We start from the raw sequence: 14896 nt of genomic DNA on the forward strand, positions 1-14896 counted from the left end.
TAATGTAAGCCTACTTGTGGCAATAAAGATTATTATTACTATAAGCCGTGTTATTGACCAGAAGCTGAGTGTGCTGACTCAACATTTGTGAACTTATGAGGCTGAGCTGCAAAACGCCATGAAGAGATTCGATGATCCTGAACATTGAGCAAAATGACTCCTCGACGGAGGCAAGAATTCAATCCTTGGAAAACTGGCCAGTGGCAGAAGTCCCGGAGGACTTGGAGAACCGAGAGTCAGAGAAAGAACATCGGAGTTGTCAGCCTGCCAGGAAGGTGTGGAGGGTAAGGCTCCCGTTAGGTTCCTGGAGGACCGGCTGCCATGTTTTCTCAAGCTGGATGTGAAGCCTGGGCGTTTCAAATCAGAAAGGGCATCGGATCCTGTCTTTGAGGCTGAGGGATAGTTTTCATCCCAGGCCTGTAATCATTCACTTCCACAACTTGAAAGATCAGCAGAAGGTCCTGGACACGGGTAAGGTGAGGTGGGACCTGGCTCCATGAGGGAGTGAGGATTTCCTTCCTCCAGGACTTTTCAGCAGCGAAGAAAATGAAGCATCGAGGCTTCGATGAAGTTCGAAGGGAACTCAGGGTTGTGGGAGTGAATTATGTCGCTTTACCCTGTGACCCTGAAAATTGTATCCGACAATTCCGTCAAGTCTTTCGATAATCCGACATCTGCCTTGGCCTTCGCTAAATCTATGAAGGGCAAGGATTTGGAGGGATGGCTTACAGCTCAGGCTAACTCAGGCTCTAATGTGGACTCTTTCCCTATCATGGTGTTGTTGTCTGAATTCGTTATATTTTAAAAGCAAATTACTGCGGATGCTGGAATCTGAAATGAAAGGGAAAATGCTGGAAAATCTCAGCAAGTCTGGCAGCATCTGTAGGGAGAGAAAGGAGCTAATGTTTCGAGTCCGATGTCCAGCTTTGACAAAGAGTCATCGGACTCGAAACGTTAGCTCTTTTCTCTCCCTACAGATGCTGCCAGACTTGCTGAGATTTTCCAGCGTTTTCCCTTTCGTTTGTTATATTTTATCCTGTTGAAGGGAGTTGTTATTTTGTGAGTACCGATTGAATGTCTTCTTCTCCTCGGGTGTTCCAGGGACTCGTATTATCTTATCTCAGTTATGGTAGATGTGCCGAGTGCCTATTATCTGTTGTCTTTCTTCTATTATCTGAGCGTTAATAATGGCAGAACCGAGTGGCGCCATTGCCGAAGGGTGGGTGGTGGTGGATGCAGGTCTTCACGGGTGGGTCTAAAATGTGGGAGGGACATTCGATCCCCATTCCCTTGTTGGCCCTTCTCTTCTTCTCCCCATTTTGGAGAAGGTATCCTGAGGGTAACGACAGTCTGGCCATGGGGTTAATCTTTCGGGTCCTTAGTCTTATTGAGGACTGTCCCCTTGGATCTATTGTGGTGGTGATTCTTCTGTATTTTTGTTATTATGTGTTGTTGACTTTATCCTACTCTGGTACAGACGGGGCTTTTACTGTGAAAGGAGCAGTTTGGGGAAACTTTGGTGCCTCTGATGTAAAGTGAGTTGGAGGAAGGGGGTAATGGCGCACGCCCGATTGTGGTGTGAAAATCTGTTCCTGTTCTCTCTGTCACCTAACTAATGGCGGCAGTTAATCTGCAAATTTTCTCAGGGAATGTATGGGGCATCCATCACCCTATCAGAAGGAAAAAGATCCTCTCCCTTCTTAAGGAGAAAGTCGACATAGCTTTCTTACAGGAAACCCATCTGGATGATGAGGAATACTTTAAATTGAGTTAATAAGTTTTTTCCTCCTCCTTTTCATCAAGTAGCAGGGGTGTGACAATAAATATTGATAAAATATCCCTTTTAAGATTTAAATGTCTATCAAGGACACAGGAGGTAGATATGTGATCATTAGAGGTTCGGTGCATGGCGATGTTGTTTCAATAATGAATGTTTATGGATCCCGAGTTACTCCCTGAAGTTCATTATGAAGGTGTTTCTGGATTTTGCAGAGTTAGCTTCAACTAACTCTTTTGTGGTTGGTGACTTCAACTGCCACTTAAATCCTCTGGTAGATACGCTCCCGGTTACCAGGAACCCCCCACGCTGAAAACAAAGGGCGTTGGCCTTGGCTTATGAGGAGGTGGGTTATGTGGATGTTTGGAGAACTTTGCACAACTTTTTTGTGTCAAGGACGATCCTACACCTGGTGTCCTCTTGCACCATAGTGAACATCGATTGTGGACCATCCCTTGTTTCTCTGGAATTTCTACTCGAGGGCTCACCCCCAGGTCGGGAACATGAAGGTTTGATGCCTCCCTGAGAAGAGATACTTCATTTACTACACATTTTAAGAAAGAGTTTGAGTTATTCCTTTTGATTAACTCAGCCCCTGGTATTTCCTGCTCCATTTTATGGGAGACATGTAAAGTTTCTGCTTTGGCGATGATAATTTCTTACACTGCTAATAAAAAGCACAGGATTCTGAAGAACCAGTAGCGTCTTGGGGTTTGTTTTGCAAAGGCCAAGCAGAATTATAAGGAGGTCTCGAGTAAGCTTTTGCTGAAAGATGTTAACGCGGCAAGAGTGACTTTGGACTCCCTATTGACTCAGCAGACTGTGAACAGTTTGCAAGGTAGAGGCTGTATGAGTTTGGGAATAAACCGAGCAAATACTTGGCCTGCTTGACAAAGAAAAAGGTTAACTTGGAGTGATTCCCTTTGTGTGTCTTGGGGGAGGGAAAAGTGTTGTGAGGACAGAGGAGATAAACAGGGATTTGGGGAATTCTCTGCAGGATTATACAAGTCTGAGAATTCTGATGATGGTCTGGTGGATATGGAGTATTTATTCTCTTCCTTGAAGTTTCTGGAGGTCTCAGAAAGCCAGTGTGAGGCTCTTAAAGTTCTCCTTTCTAGGGCAGAGGTGTCAAAGGCCATGAAGGAGCTGCAGCCGGTTAAAGTCCCAGGATCGGATGTCTGTAGGTGTGAGTTTTACTGTAGGTGTGAGTTTTATCGGGGGTTTGAGGATTTATTGTTGTCATTCTTTTGACTTGAGGATGCTGCCCCGACTCTTTGTGAGGCTAATATCTCTTTGATTCTGAAGGTGGTCAAGACTCCAGAAGAGTGGGCCTCTTCCTGGCCAAACTCTCTTTTGAATCTTGATTTGAAACTGCTATCTAAAGTTTTGGCGAAAAGGCTGGAGGACATCCTTCCATCAATTGTGTGAGAGGACTAGACTGGGTTTATAAGGGGAAGATTTTCCAGTAACAATGTTGGAAGATCGCTGAAAGTGATTCAGGCTTTTCAGAAATATGCATTGGATGGGCTGGTGATCTCTTTCGATGAGAGAAAGCTTTTGCTCGAGTCAAATTATCTGGTGTATACTGTTATAGGCCAGGGTTTAGAAAACTCCAAAGTATATCATGGAGTTCACCTGACCTACAACTGTTTATTGATTTTGGTTATGATGAGCACAAGGGCCTGTCTTTCAGGTGTTATGCAACAGAGGCCTTAAGCACTTTTAATCAAAACAAGCTTTATTCTACGAATTTAGTTAACATTTTTATGAACACACACAGTAAGCATTTTTATAAATTACAAACATAAATACCCCACACAGCTACAGTAATCTATGTATAACCCTTAATAAATTCCCCCTTTAACTGTTCCAATTTAGTAACAAGATTCCATAAACCAGAAACCTTTCTCAAATGTGTGGCCCAGCACACAGCACTCAAGACCTGGTATGGATGCTCTTGTGTGCTTTCCAAATTAGCAGGTTTGAATTCCTTCCAGAAAACAGTAATTTCTTTTCAAGTTATCAAGCAGTCTTGGAAACAGCTTTTAAACAGTTTTTCAAACTGTGCTGTACAAACCAGTTCAAACTAAAAGCGAAAGTAAAAGTCAGAGCCACAGCCCAGCTCCACCCACACAATTACATCACTGAAGCCATGTGACAAGACAAAAACATTTCTTAAAGGGACACTCCCATGACAACATGGTGCGAGGCTTTGGATTGGGTGAGGATTATACCAAATAGATTCAATTGTTATGTTAAAGGTAAAGTCCCCAGCGTCCCAGATGACCACAGGCTGCTTTCCCCTTTTGAGGGGCAGAGCTGACTGGTGGTGATTTAACCCAGGGATCAACACATCTCAGGTGAGGGACAAGGTTGAGAAGGTGGTGCCTTTATGAATAACCTCAGCCAGAAATTGAAGCCTCACTGCTGCCCTCGCTCTGCATCACAAACCAGCTGTCCAGCCAACTGAGCTGTTATATTACAGGCTGGCCAGGGGCAGGGCTCAGGGATGGTTTATGGTCATCGTATTTGAGCTTCAGCGAGGATCAAGACAAACAAATGTGTCAAGCTGAGGGAGCAAAGGATGCCAATGTCTTTCAGAGAGAGAGAGACCTGGGCCAAGCTTTCCAGAGTCTGCACCCTCCCTGGATTCACTTATTTTCCCTTCAGTTGCTGCAAGTGACCAATTGAAGGTGAGAATGAGAAAATAAATAGAAAGGGGGAGAAAAGAAAGTGTTTTACTCACAGATGTTGGAGACAGGAGGAAGGTTCAGTTTTTGTGAAGCTCAATCTTGAGTCACACAATGACCGGATTGGCTGGAGGACGAGTCCTTCCGGTCCTCCCACTCTTCCCATTGGTCAACACCTCAGCAGGCAGGTCAGGAGGCGGGCTCTCCTTCGCACATGCGCAGCTTCCCCTCTCAATTGGACTTGCGCAATCCCGGGCTGGGGGCGATCACCGAGCGGCTTCCAGCTCTGGCTGGACCCGTCAGCCGGCTGCCTGGAAACCTTGTCTGGAGGAAGTGAAGGGCCTGTGAACTGGAACCCAGAGACGTCACCGGGGAGAAGCTGATTTCTATTGGCTGTTTCAGTCGGGGCTTCATTTGGACGTCACAAAGCGGAACTTGGAGGGAAACCGCCCCCTGTCTCCAACATGTGTGAGTAAAACACTTTCTTTTCTCCCACTTTCCATTTCTTTTCTCATTCTCACCTTCAATTGGTCACTTGCAGCAACTGAAGGGAAAGGAAGTGAATCCAGGGAGGGTTCCCGAAGATAAAAGGAATGCAAATGGTGGTAATTAAGGCTAAGAAGGGTGCTGATAGTGATACATAAAAAGGTTAGAATGTGTGAATGGCAGAATAAGGGTGAACAGTGTGTAAATGGCAACTTGAAATAGTTGGAATGGGGGGATGGGAGGAGAAAAATGGTGATGGGGGAAAAAATGATCAATGGAAGAAATTGAAACAAAAATAAATTGATAGATAAAAATGGGGTAAAGGTGGCGGAGAGTCTTAGGTTGTTGAACTCAATGTTAAGTCCGGAAGGGTGTAACATGCCTAATCGGAAGATGAGGTGCTGTTCCTCCAGTTTGCGCTGGGCTTCACCTGAACATTGCAGCAGGCCAAGGACGGACATGTGGACTGAGAGCAGGATGCTGAGTTGAAATGGCAAGCGACAGGAAGGTCTGGGAACTGCTTGCGGATGGACCGGAGGTGTTCTGCAAAGCCTGGAAAAATATATTAATTTTGCTTCCGGTTTGCACCCCTCTATCACCTCCACATGGTCTATCTCCAACACTTCCCTTTCCTTCATTGACCTTTCTATTTCAATTTCTGAGATAGACAGTTCACTAATATCCATTACAAACCTACCGACTCCCACAGCTACGTCGACTACAGCACTTCACACCCTACATCCTGTAAGGACTCCATCCCATTCTCTCAGTTCCTTCACCTCCGTTGCATCTGTTCTGATGATGCCACTTTCCAAAACGGTGCTGCTGACATGTCTTCATTCTTCCTTAACCGTGGCTTCCCACCCACTGTGGTCGACGGGGCTCTCAACCGTGTCCGACCCATCTCCCACACCTCTGCCCTCCCCCTCACTCCTCTCTCCCAGAACCAGGATAGAATCCCCACTGTCCTCACTTTTCACCCCACCAGCCTCCGCATTGAAGAAATCATCCTCCGCCAGTTCTGCCAATTCCAGCATGATTCCACCACCAAACACATCTTCCCCTCACTCCCCCTGTCAGCATTTGGAATTCTCTACCCCAGAGGACTGTGGAACTTAAGTCATCAAGTATTTTCAAGGCAGAGATTGATAACGTTTCAAGGGAGTGAAGGTATTGAGGGATATGGGGAATAGTGTTGGAAAATGGTGCTGAGGTAGATCAGCCAATGATCCCATTGAATGGTTGAGAAGGTTTGAATGGCCGACTGCAGCTCCAATTTGTTATGGTCCCTGTGTCCAGGACAGGAAGCAGTGAGCAGGGATCTGTCAATCAGCCTGAATCAGCACCTTCAGGAGAATTGGGAGGGTGAATATTAGTTACAGCAGAGTGAGAATGGAGGGAGAGTGTGTGGGAAGGAGACTTACAGATGTTGCGGAATGCAAGAGAAAAGAAAGTTCCATAGAAACTAGAATGGTCCTGGAAGGGAGCTTCGCGAGTTTGAGGAGCTTGGAGGAGAAATTTGGGTTGGTAAGGAGAAATGATTTTAGATACCTACAGTTGTGGGACTTGGTTCGTAGACAGGTCCCATCTTTCCCACGCCTCCCGCCAATGGGGATCCTCGACAGAATAGTCTCTGGGAGGGAAGAAGGGGAGGGCAGAGTCTCGGGTATATATAAGGTGCTCATGAGGGAGGAAGGGTCCCAGATAGAGGAACTGAAACTTAAATGGGAGGAGGAGCTAGGCGGGGAAATGGAGGATGGGCTGTGGGCAGAGGCCCTGAGTCGGGTAAATTCGACCGTGACATGTGCTAGGCTCGGGCTGATCCAATTTAAGGTCGTTCACCGGGCCCATATGACGGTGGCTAGGATGAGCAAATTTTTCGGGATAGAGGACAAATGCGCTAGGTGCGCGGGAGGACCAGCGAATCATGTTCACATGTTTTGGGCATGCCCTGAGCTGAGGGGGTACTGGGAGGGATTTGCGGGAGTCATGTCCCAGGTGCTAAAAACAAGGGTGGTGATGAGACCAGGGGTGCCAATCTTTGGGGTTTCGGAAGACCCGGGCGTCCAGGGGGAGAAAGAGGCCGATGTGTTGGCCTTTGCTTCCCTGATAGCCCGGCGACGAATATTATTGGCGTGGAGGGACTCAAAGCCCCCGAAGACTGAGTGGTGGCTTGCGGAAATGTCAAGTTTCCTGGGGATGGAAAAAATTAAGTTTGCCTTGAGGGGATCTGTGCAGGGGTTCACCCGGAGGTGGCAACCATTTATTGACTTCTTTACGGGAGAGTGAGCGTCAGCAGGGGTGTTGGGGGGGGGGGGGGGAAAGAGTAGAGTTGGAGAGAAAATATGACGGGTAGTACCGGTGGGAGAGGAGCGGGCTTGTGCAATATGTTATGATGGAAGTATTGAAAGTACATGGATGTTTGCACATTTTTGCCTTTTTTGCTTCCTTTCTGATGATGTCTGTAACTGTTTATAAAGCCAAAAACTACCTCAATAAAATTGTTTATTAAAAAAAAAGAAACTAGAATGGTTTGTTCTGAATTTCTATCCAGTACTGACAGTGATGTCTTTTGTAAATTGATATAACAGGAGATTCGAAGAGGACAAATTACAGGCAGAAATCTAATACATGTCGTCTGGATCTGACAGTCCCTCAATTCCTTGGAATATCATTGGCCTTCGAATGTAAAGGAGAAATGTTTGCCTGATCTGTCAACTTCAAAAGATTTTAAACATCATTGTGACTGGAAAAACACCCGAGTGAGAGTGTTCCAGAGCACTGACTGTGGAAAGAGCTTCAACCAGTTACACAGCCTGAAACAACATTGCCCTATTTACAAGTACACATGTTCTGTGTGTGGACGAAGCCTTAACTGATTGTCCGAACTGGACAGATACGAGGAGACCCAAAACATGGAGAAACCATGGAAATGTGAGGACTGTGGGAGGGGATTCACAGCACCGTCTGTGCTGGAAATTCATCGGCGCATTCACACTGGGGAGAGGCCGTTCACCTGCTCTCAGTGTGCAAAAGGATTCACTCAATTATCTGACCTGCAGAGACACCAGCGAGTTCATATTGGGGAGAGGCTGTTCATCTGCTCTCAGTGTGGGAAGGGATTCACTCGGTTATCCACCCTGCGGACACACCAGAGAGTTCACACTGGGGAGAAGCCATTCACCTGCTCTCAGTGTGGGAAGAGTTTCAGTCATTCATCTACCCTGAAGACACACCAGAGAGTTCACACTGGGGAGAAGCCATTCACCTGCTCTCAATGTGGGAAGAGATTCACTCAGTTGTCCGAACTGCAGGCACACCAGCGAGTTCACACTGGGGAAAGACCGTTCACTTGCCCTCAGTGTGGGAAGGGATTCAAACATTCATCCGGCCTGCAGAAACATCGGCAAGTTCACACTGGGGAGAGGCCGTTCACCTGCTCTCAGTGTGGAAAGGGATTCACTCGGTTATCCAGCCTGCAGACACACCAGCGAGTTCACACTGGGGAAAGGCCGTTCACCTGCTCTCAGTGTGGGTAGGGATTCACTCGGTTATCCGGCCTGCAGAAACACCAGCGTCTTCACACTGGGGAGAGGCCATTCACCTGCTCTCAGTGTGAGAAGGCATTTGCTCAGTTATCCCACCTGTGGAGCCACCAGCGAGTTCACACTGGGGAGAGGCCATTCACCTGCTCTCAGTGTGAGAAGGCATTTGCTCAGTTATCCCACCTGTGGAGCCACCAGCGAGTTCACACTGGGGAGAGGCCGTACACCTGCTCTCAGTGTAGGAAGGGATTCACTCAGTTATCCCACCTGCGGAGCCACCAGCGAGTTCACACTGGGGAGAGGCCATTCACCTGCTCTCAGTGTGGGAAGAGATTTGCTTGGTTATCCAACCTGCGGACACACCAGCGAGTTCATACTGGGGAGAGGCCATTCACCTGCTCTCAGTGTGGGAAGAGATTTGCTTGGTTATCCAACCTGCGGACACACCAGCGAGTTCACACTGGAGAGAGGCCGTTCACCTGCTCTGAGTAAGTGAGATATTCAGTGATCCATCCCAACTATTGAGACACTGCCGGGTACTCACTGGGGAGAGGCTGTTCACCTGCTCTCCGTGTGGGAGAGATTTTGTGTTTCATCGCAAATGCTCACACACCAAGTTCACAATTGATTACATGGGTTGGATTCCGTTGTTCTGCTCTCAATTGCATCCAGGACTGCATTTTGTTAATTCTGTCAGTTGATCAATAGGGATGGGCGCAGGGTTTCTTCCTGCTGGACTGGTTGGTCTCACAAATGTGCCTCCAGTGGGCTGATGATCATTGAGCCATGTTGTGAATTCCCGGCTTCAACTTTCACGAGGATCACAGAGCGAAAGGGTGTTTGGTGGTGTCGCCACCTGGGATGGCAACTTACAAAGAAACATGGACATTTGCAAAACCTCAATGGAAATATGGCCTATGTGAGATTCAGGCAGGCTCACAGCCTAAATGGATATTTGTAGCAGAACCAGACAGGATGGAAACCCCCAGCCGATTTGGATGCTAATGACCTATTTTCCTCAGACAACGGAACTGGTACTCAGGTATCCGATACAATTCCAGACACATCGGCGCCACTCCCTTTACTCAGGAAGCATAAACAACCAAGGTCAATGACCGCTTAGGACACGCCCAGCCATCATGGCACCCGCCCCTTTATTGGCTCAGATCGAAGGCAGTGATCGAGGACTGCCCAACTATTGGGTCCAAACCCAAGGACCGCCCAAAAGAGCGTGAAACCCCCCCCCCCAAGGATAAAGAGAGACACTGCCATGTGTTCGGTCTCTGTTGGACCTGGCTCTCCATCAACGTCTGACTCCATCTTCAGCACCACGACCAGAAGCAAGTTCAAGTTCAACGCTCGCTACCAACGGGTGAGCCCAGCTGAACCACAGTTACTTCTCCAGACCCAGCAGATTCAGATTCGAACAAAGGCCACTGTTCCTCTGACATAAGCCGGGTGCCTGAAGTTAAGTATAGGTTGTCATGGTGATGGATGTAATTTAGCTCGTAGTGTTTATGTTGCATGTGTAAGTTAATCTTGTGTGTAAATAAAGTATTATTGATCTTGAACTAACAAACTGGTTGTTTGGTTCTTTGATCGATATCCGGTTGAACCTTGTGGCGGTATCATTTGATGCCCGGCGACTCTGAAAGCATATCCTATTCATATTCAGATTAAGAAAGGCAACCTTATTAGGTGCCATATTTATAGCAAGTAAATATGACCTGCCAGATAGTGCCCCTCTGGACCTCCCCTCGCCACCCCTGGGCCCTCGCTGAACCCCCCCCCCTCGCCGACTGTGGAGCCGCAGGACACAGTCCGCAGCCGCCACGCGGGTTCCCGCACGGCTGGGCCCACACGTCAACTGCGCGGTCGGGCACTCGGCCCATCAGGGGCGGAGCATCGGGGGAGGGCCTTCAGCTAACATCCTGAGGCCGTCCCAATGGCATGCGCCGTACTCCTCAATGATGCCGTTTTGGAGGGTGCGGATCGTCCAAAAACAGGTGCCACCCCCGATTCGGTCGGAAAATGGAATTCTCTGCCTGATCGCTGATTACAAAATTGCCGTCGGCAAGAGGAGAATCCCGCCCCCTGTCCCTTTAATCAGTGAGAGATCCTGAGCCAAATTCTCCAATTCCGAGGCTGAGTGCGGAGGATCTGTGCAGTTTTACATGGAAAAAAAATCGGCGCAGCCCCCTCACCGATGTTGCGACCGCTGAGGGGTTGGCTGCCACGCCACGTAAAACCCCCGGTCTCTATAAAATAAATGGCCGGGTCTGTTCCCCCCCCCCTGGTCACACCCTCGCCAGAACAGAGATCCTGTCCCTTTAATCAGAAAGTGACCCTGTCCCTGGAACAGAACAGAGATCCTGTCCCTTTAATCAGAAAGTGACCCTGTCCCTGGAACAGAACAGAGATCCTGTCCCTTTAATCAGAAAGTGATCCTGTCCCTGGAACAGAACAGAGATCCTGTCCCTTTAATCAGAAAGTGACCCTGTCCCTGGAACAGAACAGAGATCCTGTCCCTTTAATCAGAAAGTGACCCTGTCCCTGGAACAGAACAGAGATCCTGTCCCTTTAATCAGAAAGTGACCCTGTCCCTGGAACAGAACAGAGATCCTGTCCCTTTAATCAGAGAGAGACCCTGTCCCTGGAACAGAACAGAGATCCTGTCCCTTTAATCAGAAAGTGACCCGGTCCCTGGAACAGAATAGAGATCCTGTCCCTTTAATTAGAGAGAGACCCTGTCCCTGGAATAGAACACAGATCCTGTCCCTTTAATCAGAGAGAGACCCTGTCCCTGGAACAGAACAGCGGCGGCGGGGCAGTTGATAAGGGTGAGAGGGGCGGTGTATGAGTATGGGGGAGAAGGCAAGCAGGATGCGAGCGCACCAGTTGAGGAAACAGGAGGCTGCGAGGGAGATCGGGAAAGTGAAGGACGCAGGAGGGAATATGATCTTGGACCTGGCGGGGGTGAATGGGTTGTTTAGGGACTTCTATAGCAAGCTGTACGAGTCGGAACCCCCTGCAGGGCGGAGGCGATGAGGCGGTTTATAGAGGGGTTGGAGTTCCTAAAGGTGGATAAGGAGCTGGTGAAGGCCCTGGGGACCCAATTGGGCTGCAGAAGCGGTGGAGGGGCTGGAGGCGATGCAATTGGGCAAGGGTCCGGACAGGTACCCGGTGGAATTTTATAGGAAATTCTCGGGGGTATTGGGGTATTGACGCAAGGGATTTTAACGAGGCAAGGGAGCGGGCAGTGGCCCCCCGACTTTGACGCAGGATTCGATATCCCTCATTTGTGAAGTAGGAAAAGGACCCGGAACAATGTGGGTCTTAGAGACCGATCTCCCTGCTAAATGTTGGCTAAGATCTTGGCCTCGAGAATAGAGGATTGTATCCCAGGAGTGATAGGGGAGGACGAGACGGGGTTTTTGAAGGCGGACATTTGGCGGCCAACATCAGGAGGCTACTCAATGTGATCATGATACCTCCAGAGGGACGATAGGTAGAGGTAGTGGTTGCAATGGATGCAGAGAAGGCTTTTGATCGAGTGGAGTGCGACTATTTGTGGGAGGTCCTGGGGCGGTTTGGATTTGGGCAGGTTTTGTGGACTGGGTCCGGGTGTTATACCAGGCACCGGTGGCATTTATACGGACAACCCGGTTGAGTTCAGGTTGCACTGGGGGACGAGGCACGGGCACCCACTCTCCCCACTGCTGTTTTCCCTGGCTATAGAACCGTTGGTGATGGCACTGAGAGCGTCAGGGGATAGTGGGATTGTGGATATTATGAAAGAGACCATTCCTTTAGCCAGACAAATAAATGTGTCAAGCTGAGGGAGCAAATTATGTCAATGTCTTTCAGAGAGGGAGAGAGAGCTGGGCCAAGCTTTCCAGAGTCTGCACCCTCCCTGGATTCACTTCCTTTCCCTTCAGTTGCTGCAAGTGACCAATTGAAGGTGAGAATGAGGAAAGGAAAAGAAAGTGTTTTATTCCCAGATGTTGGAGACAGAAGGAAGTTTCAGTCTGTGTGAAGCTGAATCTTCATCCACACAAAACCCGCGTTGATTGGATGGAGGACCAGAGTCCTTCTGGTCCTAAGTCTTCCCATTGGTCCACACCTCAGCAGGAAGGTCAGGGGGTGGGCTTTCCCTTGCACATGCACAGCCTCTCCTCTCTCTTGGACATGCGCAGTCCCGGACCGGGGGAGGGGAGATCACCGAGCGGCTTCTCGCTCTGGCCGGAGCTGTCAGCCGGTTGCCTGGAAACCTCTGGATGGGGTGGAGTGGCGGCTCGGTCCCCATCGCTCCCGGTCCCCGAGGGAAGGGGAGAGGACCGGCCCCGAGGGTGCACCTTTCCTGGGGAAGCTGCTGTGCCGAGCGCTCGGTGCCGGAGACTGTTTAAACTGGAGCCCCTGCCTCCCAGCCGGCATTTCCTCCCACTTTCCTTCTTCCAAATCAGGCAGTACGGAGGAAGGGGTGCGGTTCGGGCGGCGTTTCATGGACGCTTCATTGAACTGCAAAGCCTGTCGGAGCACTGACCCCGTGAGAGAGAGAGAGGAGTGGGGCTCCCTCTGCGCTGTTCCATCAAACGCAAGCTCTCGGAAGGCAGGCTCGATGGTCGTGGCTTGCGGAATGGAGGAAGGAGGTCAGCTGGATACGTTCCCAGAGGTCGCAGGTCGGATTCGGGTCCTGGTTGGAATTCTTATGGCCCCTTGGACCGTCGGGATTGACTCTGGGACTTTCGTGCCTTTTACTGACTGTTGCCTACTTTGGAGGGACTACCTGGGGTTTTCTCCGAGCCGTCGACATTTGTGGACTTTGTGGATTTTGTGGATTTTTCGTGAGCTTCGGCTGTTAAGTTTCGTGGCCAAAGCTCACGTTATGAAATGTGGACTTTTAGTGAACTTTTCTTTGAATACTGCACGGTGTGATTATGAGTTTTGGTGTTGGATTAGAATTTTCTTTTTTGCCTACGACAGACAACTTCACTTCCCGTGGTTTTTTGCTTCCTTACTGTTTTGTTTTACAATGTTAAATTGCTCTGCCTCCTGATGGTCCCGTGCCTTTCGGCGGGTTCCATGATGGAGGAACCCTCTCTCCCCTGCCACGCCCGGATGTGACTCTCTCCGTTGGTCTATGCTCCCAGCGAGGGGGGGCCTTTCCTCCGGTGTGTAGACTGCTAGGCTGGGTGGAGGGGGGTGGGCGGGTGATGAATGAACTGGCTGCTTGCTGGATTTCTGGCAAGTGGTTCAGGATGGTTGTTTCTGTTTGATTGAGAAACGGGGTGATTATACATAATTCCCGATGTTTTTTGTGTTTAGTTGGTGTCTTTGATATTACATTGTTGTTTGTGACTGTGCTGTTACTTTTACTAATGAATACAGTGAGCTGGCCTGTTATCATTAGCCCCTTGCCAGTTGAGTAGGTTTTCCATGGTTCCATGATGGAGACACCCTCTCTCCTCTACCACGCCCGGAGGTGACTCTTTCCGGCGGTCTGTGCTCCTTGCGGGAGGAGCCTTTCCTCCGATGTAATGTCTGCCGAGAGGGGGGGACAGGGAGGGGAGGGGTACGAATGGTAGCCGCTTTTCTGGCTAGTGGCTTGGGACCGATGTCTGGGTAAACTGGGGTCCCCCCTTTCGGGGGGGTGACGGACAGAGGGTGCTGAGTGCGAACATGAGCAGCTGTTTGCATTTAGCTGAATTTTCCTTCGATTCGTTCTCTTTCTGTGTTTCTCTATTTAAATGTTGATGAACTTTTGTTGTTATTGTATTGTCACTGTTTCCTTTTGCCATATTATTGTAATATTATGTTATGCCTCTATGCCTTGTGATTGATTTCAATTTGTGAATTTTAAAGGTGTATTGAGGCCTTCGTGCCCTGTGATAGTTTCTATATTTGGCACGTTACTGTTAAAACATGTATCTAGGCCTTTGTGCCTTGTGGTTACTTGGCTCTGAAACGGTCGTATTGTATCGAGGCCTTGTGCCCCGCGACTGTTCATGTTGTGTTATGAGATTGAGTTTGTTACTTTGAAATGTGTTCAGGCCTTTGTGCCATGTATTTGTCTTTTGTAACTATTCAGTTGTGATCACATTAAAATATACGGAACTGTCAGCCGGTTGCCTGGAAACCTTGTCTGGTGGAGAGGGAACAATGTACGGGGGTGGGGCTCCCGTGTCCTCGTGCCGGGCAGGTGCGCTCAAATGCAGTGACGTCACCGCGGAACGGATTTATTCCTATTGGCTGATTTAGAGGATGAGCTCCTTTGTGATGTCACAATGTGGAGGTTGGACAATGAGTTTCAGACTAAAACTTCCTCTGGGCAACATCTGGGAGCAAATCAATGTCTCCCCCTTTCAGAAGGTCATCAGATAAAGGAGCAGAGTTAGGCC

General features: G+C 48.9%; 1 pseudogene; it reads left to right on the plus strand.

Moving 5' to 3' along the window:
* The first annotated feature begins 4707 nt into the window (after positions 1–4707).
* LOC119951791 lies at positions 4708–10254 on the plus strand (annotated as a pseudogene).
* Positions 10255–14896: the final 4642 nt, after the last annotated feature.

The sequence above is a fragment of the Scyliorhinus canicula genome, chromosome 17 (assembly GCF_902713615.1).
Source record: "Scyliorhinus canicula chromosome 17, sScyCan1.1, whole genome shotgun sequence".
NCBI classification, from domain to species: domain Eukaryota; kingdom Metazoa; phylum Chordata; class Chondrichthyes; order Carcharhiniformes; family Scyliorhinidae; genus Scyliorhinus; species Scyliorhinus canicula.